The following is a 9113-nucleotide window of genomic DNA, read 5'->3' as shown; positions in this document are numbered from 1 at the left end:
CAGTGGCTCTTGGGACCAGTTGAGTGATGTTCAAATACACCTTTGGAGTCCACGTGCTCCTCCACTGCTGCTGCCCTCAGCTCAGCAGGAAGCTCTCAGCAAGCATGTTTCTATATCTGGGGCCTTCCCAAGCTCTACACCCCCATCTCACCGCTCCCTGCCCTCCATAAAAAAGTTTCCGGGGATGGGAACAGCTATCTCTGAGATAATTGCTTAATTAAGGGAAAATTACTTAAATTTCAGCAGCAGCAGTGGCAGCGGCAGCAGCCACTGTGCCGTTCTGACTACAAAAACCTCTAAAACCCAGTTCCCTCAGAAAGGAGATCACTGCCCACTCAACACCTACTCCTCCCTCTCCAGGGAGAAGGCAGGAGAGAACCTGAGTGGGATGTCAGGGGCCTCTCGCACACACACTTGCACACGCACACACACCTACATCCATGCGTGCACACACACCTACATCCATGCGTACACACACACACACACGCAGGCCCCCACCACCTCAGCTGGGCTCTGCTAGATGTTGGCGAGCTTGTGATTTTATCAAAGTCCAGAGGCGGACACATGTTATGGACTGAATGTTTGTGCCGCCCCGAAAGTCAGGTTAAAGCCCTAACCTCGAATGCGCTGGTATTTGGAGGTGGGGACTTTGGGAGTAGATTAGGCTTAGATTAGGTCATGAAGGTCGACCCCCAAGATGAGATTCATGTTTTCTGGAGAAGAGGAAGAGAATGAGGTTGCTTCTTTCTGCCACGTGAGGACACAGGAAAAAGTTGGCAGCCGGCACGCCAGGAAAAGATCCCTTACCAGAACCCAACCATGCTGGAGCTCGGACTTACAGCCTCCAAACTGTGAGCAAAAAACGTCTGTTGTTTAAGCCCCCCAGTCTATGATATTTTGTTATAGCAGCCGGAGCTACGATAACACACTTTCTGGAAAGAGCCTGGGAGCAAACATGTTAGGCATTTGTTTCAGCTACTCAACGAGGCCACTGTAGCATGAGAGCAGCCACAGAGGATACTGAAATGCACTAGCAAAGCTGCATCCCAATGACACTTTATATGTGGCCCTGGAGCCAGAGTCTGCTGATCCTGTCAAAGGCTAACTGTTGGGATGCAGCTGGAATGACTGGGCTTAGGGGGTTCTCGGCGCCGTGGGAGAGGATCTCTGAGGGCAGTCCAGCTCCACCGAGGCCCAGGGAGCTCCAAGAAATGATTGTGCTCAGCTGTGAGGCTGTCGCAGTTGCAAATATGGGCTTTGGGGGCAGGCAGTTCTGGCCCAAATTCTTGCTATATGATCTCAGACCAGGTATTCAACTCTCTGAGTTTCCATTTTCTCATTTCCAAATTGAACATCATCATGGTTCCTTCCTCTCAGGGTCATGGTGGCAGGGCCCAGGGATCGTGGGGTGAAGCTGAGTCTGGTCTATAGTCAGTGCGTATGGGTGTCAGCTTCTGGGAGTGTGTTTTGGATCTCAGAGGAGAGTCCTGGCAGGAAGGTTTTAGGGTTTCTCTTCCCTCTTCCCCTCCAAACTTGTCACAATCCTATCTTTCCTTGGGATTGTGCCTCTTCTGAAGAGTCAAAGAGAAGAGAGTGGAAAGCCACAGGGTTCCTGACTTCCCTGCTGCCCCGGCAGAGGCAGATGCTGGCCAGGGTGAGCCAACCCCACCCCGCCCACCCGTGGCAACCCTTTGTCCTGCCTAGCTATCCTGGCAGCCCTGGCCTGCAATGAACATTATCCTGGCGGGGACCGACCATCCTCCAGGCTACCCACAGGGGGCGCTGGAGAGTCCCCCTCCCCAGCATCCTTGTCCAGTGTCTTCTCTCTCCTCCTTCCAGGCTGCCTCCTGCCTGTCAGCTCTCCTGTAGACAAGGCCACCCATCCAGAGACACTCCCCTCTCCCCTGGGAGCCCTAACAGCTTCCTGTAACGTTGCCATGGGCTGGGGAGAAACCTCAGTCTAGAAGGAGTGGTCCATAAACTGTGATCAGGCATTGGAGACAAGATGCCCATGCTGATATTGGTACCAGGAGAGACGGTGCAGGCACCCATCAGGCCAGCTGCCAAAGGTGGGGCAGAGTTGGCAACCCAGGGGCAGGGAGGGGAGAGAAACCCCGGTAGTGGCCATGAGCAGGAGAGCAGAGCAGAACAGGTGCAAGGGAGCTTGGGGCCATGGGTTCAGAGAGTTTGGAAGCAGAAACAATTCAAGACATGGATCCCGGGGGAGCCAGATGCTCAGGAAGGTTAACCAGGAATAACCGTGCTTGGGTGAGAACTTTGGGATGGAGATGGGCAGGAGATCTGGCAGAGCAGTGCCTGCACACATTCTTGACTGGCAGATGGACAGACAGACATCAGACCCAGCAGCGAACTTATTCCACTATGAAGTGGGTAATAAAACTTTACATGTGGCCCCAGAGTCAGGCCACTCCACAACTCTATATGTGGAGTCAGGGCCATATCTAGCCTGAGAAGCCAGTCTGTTGACAGGTCTGAAAAATCCCCCGGAAGTTAATTAGATCACTCAGATCCCACTGAAGCCTTCGCCATCTCCCTGGTTACTCTTCTAGGTTCTCTGAGTCCCTTGCACAGCCTCTCTCCTAGAGAGAGTTTTAATGTGTTTTAATTACTCGGGGATATATTGGTCTTCCTTATCCACAGTGAGGTTCTAGAAGCGAGGACAATAGTCTTACTTAGCATTATATTTCCAGTGCCAACCAATGGGCCGGTGCAAAGTAGTTGCCAATACGTTATCTATTGATGGCAGAAACCAGTATAACTCTTCCTGGTGTCTATCAACATCCCACCCTCACCGCCAGCCATCCTACCAAGCCCACCCACCCTACCATCTTGACACAGCGCCCACTGACTGGACCCTCAGGGCCTCCTGCTTAAAACATAACTAAGTGATCTAAAGTCTAGATACCAGCTTCCTTTAAATCATGGTCTGATGTTTTGTGTACTTTAAATAAACTGCTGAGTGGATGAGACTGGCAAGACCACCATAGGAGAAGAGACTTCAGGGCTAAGACACAGGGACACAGGGTCAGAGGCAGAGCTGAAGGTTGTCCCAGCACCAGGAAATTGGTGGAGATGTCATTTGGGCTCTGTTAGCTGATAATCTCAGGAGCACCCCTTCCTGGGGTCTGCTCACCCACTCCCCTTCGAGCCCCCTTGCCTACACCTAGGCTGCTGAGAAGCAATGGAATCAACTTCCAGCTGCTCTGCCTATGGGCTGGATTCTTCACTCTTCCTGGGAGACGTCTCCCTCCCACAGGCAATTGGACCAGCAGCCAGGCCTTGGGACTGAAAGAGAGGTCTGAGCCGCGTCTGTGTCACTGGGGCTTAAGTCTTGAACAAAGGCTATCTGACTGGGTTCTCCCAGGCTGGGCTGCCACTCAGGGGCCAGCAACAGAGTGCCTTTTTCTTTTCTCTCTTTTTTTTTTTTTTTTTTTTTCTGAGACAGAGTCTTGCTCTGTTGCCCAGGCTGGAGTGCAGTGGTGTGATCTCGGATCACTGCAACCTCCACCTCCCGGGTTCAAGCAATTCTCCTGCCTTAGCCTCCCGATTACAGGCACCCACCACCATGCCCGGCTAATTTTTGTATTTTTAGTAGAGACAGGGTTTCACCATGTTGGCCAGGCTGGTCTTGAACTCCTGACTTCAGGTGATCCACCTGCCTCAGCCTCCCCAGGTGCTGGGATTACAGGCGTGAGCCACCGCACCCGGCCGACAGGGTGCTTTAACTAGCCTGGCACCTCACTGCACACAGTGAATCAGTCTGTCCCGCACTATTTCTGGGCCTGCTCTGTGGGATTCATACCCTTGTGTGCTCCTGACCTGTAAAACCAGGCCCATATGTAGCTGTGTTGTTCTCCCAGACATGAGGCCTAATTGCCTAAAAGCAGAGAGTGTAGGAGTCTTGGCCCACTGCTCACCTCCTCAGCCAAACGAGTTGGAACTCTGACCCCAGCCCCAGTCTCTGGCTCTGTCCTTGCTGCTTTGGGACCTCCGCGCTGCCTGAGATCCTGTTCCCGTTTCCTGGCTTTGCACTTCCTTGTCCTGACCATCTTCTGCTGCTTCAGCTCCTCCAAGGCCATATCATGATTCTGCTACCCGCTCCCTGCATCTGAGCCCTGCCTCTCCCTATCCGCACCACGCCACCTGCCTGCCCTGAGACATCGGTGGTCTCTCAAGCCAGTCTCCTCATCGTCTCTCATTTTATTCCCATTTCTTTCTACCTGCTCTCCTTGCTTCCAGCTCCTCCACAGATCCGCTCTCCAACACAGTGGTTTTCAAACTGTGGTCTCTGGACCCAAAGCAGCAGCACATGGGAGCTTGTTAGGAATACAAATTCTCCAGCTGCAGCCCAGCCTTGCTGAATTAAAAACTGTTGGGGGAGGGACCAACGATCCGTATTTTCACCAGCCCTCCAGATGATTTTGATGCAGTCAAGGTTGAGAACCTCTGTGTCTAGCATATTCTCCCTGCAGCTTCCAGAGTGTTCTTTCTAAAATCCAGGACAAGCCCTCTCATTCTCCTGCCCCAAAACAGCACATACCTCTCTCTTGCCTTCAAAATTAACTTTCAACTCCCTTCTTAAGAACAGTATCAGGCCGGGCACAGTGGGTCATGCCTGTAATCCCAGCACTTTGGGAGGCCGAGGCGGGCGGATCACGAGGTCAGGAGATCAAGACCATCCTGGCTCACACGGTGAAATCCCGCCTCTACTAAATACAAAAAAAGTTAGCCGGGCGCGGTGGCAGGTGCCTGTAGTCCCAGCTACTTAGGAGGCTGAGGCAGGAGAATGGTGTGAACCCAGGAGGCAGAGCTTGCAGTGAGCCGAGATCACGCCACTGCACTCCAACCTGGGCGACTGAGCAAGACTCCGTCCCAAGAAAAAAAACAAAAAAACACAGTATTGGAGGATCTTTACCATCTTGCCCACACTTTCCAGCCTTCTCCTTTAGACTATGGAAGGGCTCGGTGGTTCCAATGTTGCCTTTCTGAAGCTTTCCCCATCCTCCTGGTTGCTCTTCTAGGCGCTCTGAGTCCCTGCACTGCCTCTCTCCCAGAGATAGTTTTGATGTACTATAATTACTCGGGAACATATTGATCTTCCCTATTCGCAGTGAGGTTCTAGAAGAAAGGATAATGGTCAACCACTGGGTCGGTGCAGAGTAGTTGCCAATATGTATCTATTGATGGCAGAAATCAGTATAAATCTTACTAGTGTCCATCGACATCCCACCTTCACCCCCAGCCATCCTTCCAAGCCCACCCACCCTACCATCTTGACACAGCGCCCACTGGTGGACCCTCAGGGCCTCCTGGGATCTCTCTCCATCCCGTCGTATTCCTGTGAGGGCTTCTAGGCCAGGTCACTTCCAGCCCAGTCATTCTGCAGCCAAACAGCTCATAGGAAGAGTGAAGGCGAGGGCCTTCCCGGGCCCCCTTGTGCTCATGGAGGTCTGTTCTCCATCGCAGGGGTGTCGGGGGAGACAACCTCAGTATCTCCTTCAGGCCCCATCCAATGGTACGAATGATTCCCAACTCCCGGAGGAAAGATGCCCCGGCTTCAAACTACCCTCCTGTGACTGGACTTAAGGCTGCAGGACAGGGCTTGGGGTGAAATTCATTTTGCCTGCTCCCCTCTCCCACTAGATTTACCTTCCCAATGATGTCTGCTTGCACCAGTGTTAAAATGAGCCTGCATTCCCTGTGCACACAGCAACGGCTTGGCAATCCGGAGGCAAGGTGGGAGGCAGAGAAACACTGAAACAAAGTCTTTCTGCCTCAACCCACAAAGTGAACCACTCCCCAGGTGGGTCACCAAGGATGGTAGTCATTGTTTCAATGGGATCTGAGTGAGCTAATGAACTTCTAGGGGATTTCTCAGACCTATCAACAAACCGGCTTCTCAGATGTGTTTCGCCAAAGAACGGAGCCGAGATGCACAGAGGAACTCTCGCCGGACACTCAGGTTCAGGTTTAAGGAGCATGGGTGCTTTTGGGGCGGGGATAGAACCAGAGTCCCCAGTTCTCTTGGAGCCACCCTCTAGGGCCTGGTCCAGGCTCCGCTGAGCCCTGAAGCCCCTCCCACTCAAGCCCCTCCTGTGTCCTTCAAACTCCGGCTTCCGAGACCATTGGAAGGTGGTGAAGGGGGCATGGTGTTTGTTTCTCTGTGACTTCCTGGCTCTGGCTGCAGAGAGCAGTTGGCTTGTGTCACACTCATCCTCAGTCATGATTAGATACACCCCCACTGTTCCCCTGAGCGTGGCTCCAGAAAGAGTCTGCAAGGGTCCCTCTGTAAGTAGAAGCAGCCTCCATCTCATTGGCCCCCCTGGAGACGGCCCAGGTCCCCTTCCATGATGATGCTACACAGACCCGCTCCATCCTCTCCCCACACCTTGCCCTCAGGTCACCTGGCAACCTCAGGGCAGCCAGCCTGGCCAATCACCTGTGGCTGCCAGCATCCACCTGCCTTGCTGTTTATTCAGGCCTAAATGATGGGGATGCTGGTGTCTGCCCAGCAGCTGAGCAGGAACTTGAGCAGGAACTCAAGTGCTCCCCCTGCCCCGGCTTCACCCCCACCCTTCAATACCCGCCCCCCCACTTCCCCAGACCATACTGAGGTAGCACAGTGACCAGCATTTCGCACCTCACCCTTTGCTCCCTGCCCGAGGCCCACTCTGCAGCTTAATCTGTGACATTTAACATAAATAGTTTTCTATTCCCAGCTGACCTTTAATGGCTTTTATCATCAGCTGTGGTTCCTGGCAGCCGTACGAGAGCTGCTGTCGGTTGCCCAAATCTATTCCAACAGAATACCCACGGAGAGCCCATGGTTTTCGCCACGTGAAGCCAGGTGGCGGGGGCCTGGAGATGTCTGCCGAGACTTGAGCTTGCCACTCTTGGCCCGGAAATATCATTACGTGTTTCAATTAGAATTAGTGGGGAAGCCAGTTATTAAGTGGTTAGTTATTATGGTAATGGCGACACTCCACAGTAGCTGGTGCGGGCTACTCTTGCCTTCCTCTAATGGCCACTTTTTAAATCCCTAATCCCTCCCTGATGCTCTGTTTGCAAGTGCAGTAGGATGGAAATGGAGGGAAAAGACCAGAAAGGGGTGGGTTTTGCATCCCCCTCTTCCCCTCCGCGCCCCTTCCCCAGCCAAGATACCGTTCCCAGCAGGTGTGTGCTGTAGTGACATTAGCAAACCCTCCACCTGAAATCCCAAGCCGTGTCTTCACACTCTCAGAAGCAGAAGTCATTGTCAAGGCCAGCGCCCACTTCCACCAACCCCTCTGGGCATCTTTCCTCCCACTCACAGATGGTCACTGTGTCATCACAGAAAGGATGTGAGAGGACCCCTGTGGAGGTTTGGGTTTTGCAAAGACCCTGCAGATACTGAAGGTGCAGAGAAGTGAATGAGGACTCTCAGGCTGAAGGGCAGGAGAGTGGAGCTCTGGGTCTATCTTGCTAATGACCTTGAGCAAGTCACATGTCTTCCGGAAGCTCCAGCCCCTCCCTGCGTACTGAAGGTTCAGACCAGCTCTCAGCCCTTCCTCTGCTCACCTGAAGGATATGGCATTCCCTCCTCAGGGGTGACGGCCCATAGCCGGGTAAATGGGGGACGCTTGCCCAAAGTCACTGCAGCAAAGTCGGGCAGAGGCATGGCAGTCTGGAGTGGGGGTCCTGGTACCCTGCTCCCCTCCCTCACTGATGCTCAGTCTTCTCTGCCTGGAGGAGATGCTTGCAGAGGTGCCTTCTTATCTATCTTGCCTTTTTTTTTTAGACATGGTCTTGGTCTGTCACCCAGGCTGGAGGGGAAGGAAGGGGAGGGGAGAAGGGAGGGAAGGGATGGAAAGGGGAGGAGAGGAAAGGGGAGGGGGAGGGGGAGGGGGAGGGGGAGGGGGAGTGGGAGGGGGAGGGGGAGTGGGGAGGGGAGGGGAGTGGGGAGGAGAGGACTGTGGGTGGTGGGGTGGGAGACTGGTGGAAGGAGAGGTGCTTAGTTTGTTTCCTGCTCAGCTGAGCCAACAAAACAGAAAATGAATCCGTGGAGCGCATACAAGGTGGCAGAGTTGCAGTGCCGAAGCGCAGCTCGGTGGAGGAGGCGGCAGGCACGGGGCCCAGAGAAAATTATCTTTCTAACCACTACGTTGGTACCATAATCACCTGCACGCAGCAGCTCTGGTTCCTGGGGGAGGGGCTACCAGAGAGCCACTTGGTTTGATTCCTTTAATCTTTTGACACGGCCTGTCACGGAGGAGTATGTAATTAGGCCGCACTGTACCTTCCCAGCAGCCCAAGCCGCAGGCATCTCGCAAGATGAGAGCAGGTGCTGCTGGAGCCGCCGGGCTGGGCCGGGTTCTTAATTGGCTTATGTGCTTCTCTTGGAGTCTGTCCTGTTTTTCCAGGGATGCAGCTACCTCCTGGACCGTGGTGGGGGTTGCTCTCTCAAGGGATCTCTGAGGGACCAGGGACCCTGCCATGATGCTGGTTTTGGGGCAGGGTGGTGGCAGGTGAACTCCAGCCTGACCAGCTAATGGCCTGAGAATGTGCCCTGCCTGCTCCGAAGAGCTCCCTGACCCCAAAGACCCTGCTGTGCACGCATCTGAACCCCCATCCCAGGTCTCTGCACCTTGCTATAAAGAGTCAGCCACGGAGATGTGTGTGGCGACCCCAGGAGCACCAGGAGGGAGGCTCTCCTTGCCTGGAAAGAGACCAGCCTCTTGTTTTCTACGGTGGACAGGCCAAAGGGATACAGTCACAAGGGTTTGAGGATTTGGGAAGTGGAAGAGATGTGAGGATGGCCAGGAGGGGTTTGGTGCCCTGTTTTGCTCAGCAAAGAGCAGAGTAACACAGGGCTGTTTATTCGGGCCTAAATGATGGGGCTGCTGGTGTCTGCCCAGCAGCTGACACGCTGTGGGGGTGTATTCAGGCAGCGCTGCTTCCTCCTTCTCCCTGGAGCCTCAACCTCTCCTTGGGTGTGCAGGAATCTTCCCCTCCATCCCGCAGTGGCAATTTTAGAAGAGGGTGGCAACTTTCCCCTCTTCCACAGCCAGCGCCTGCTCAGCAGTCTTCCTGCATGAAAAACGGAACAGGAGCCC

Source organism: Macaca mulatta, chromosome 16 (genome assembly GCF_049350105.2).
Source record: "Macaca mulatta isolate MMU2019108-1 chromosome 16, T2T-MMU8v2.0, whole genome shotgun sequence".
Lineage (NCBI taxonomy): Eukaryota > Metazoa > Chordata > Mammalia > Primates > Cercopithecidae > Macaca > Macaca mulatta.
This window is presented reverse-complemented; position numbering follows the sequence as displayed.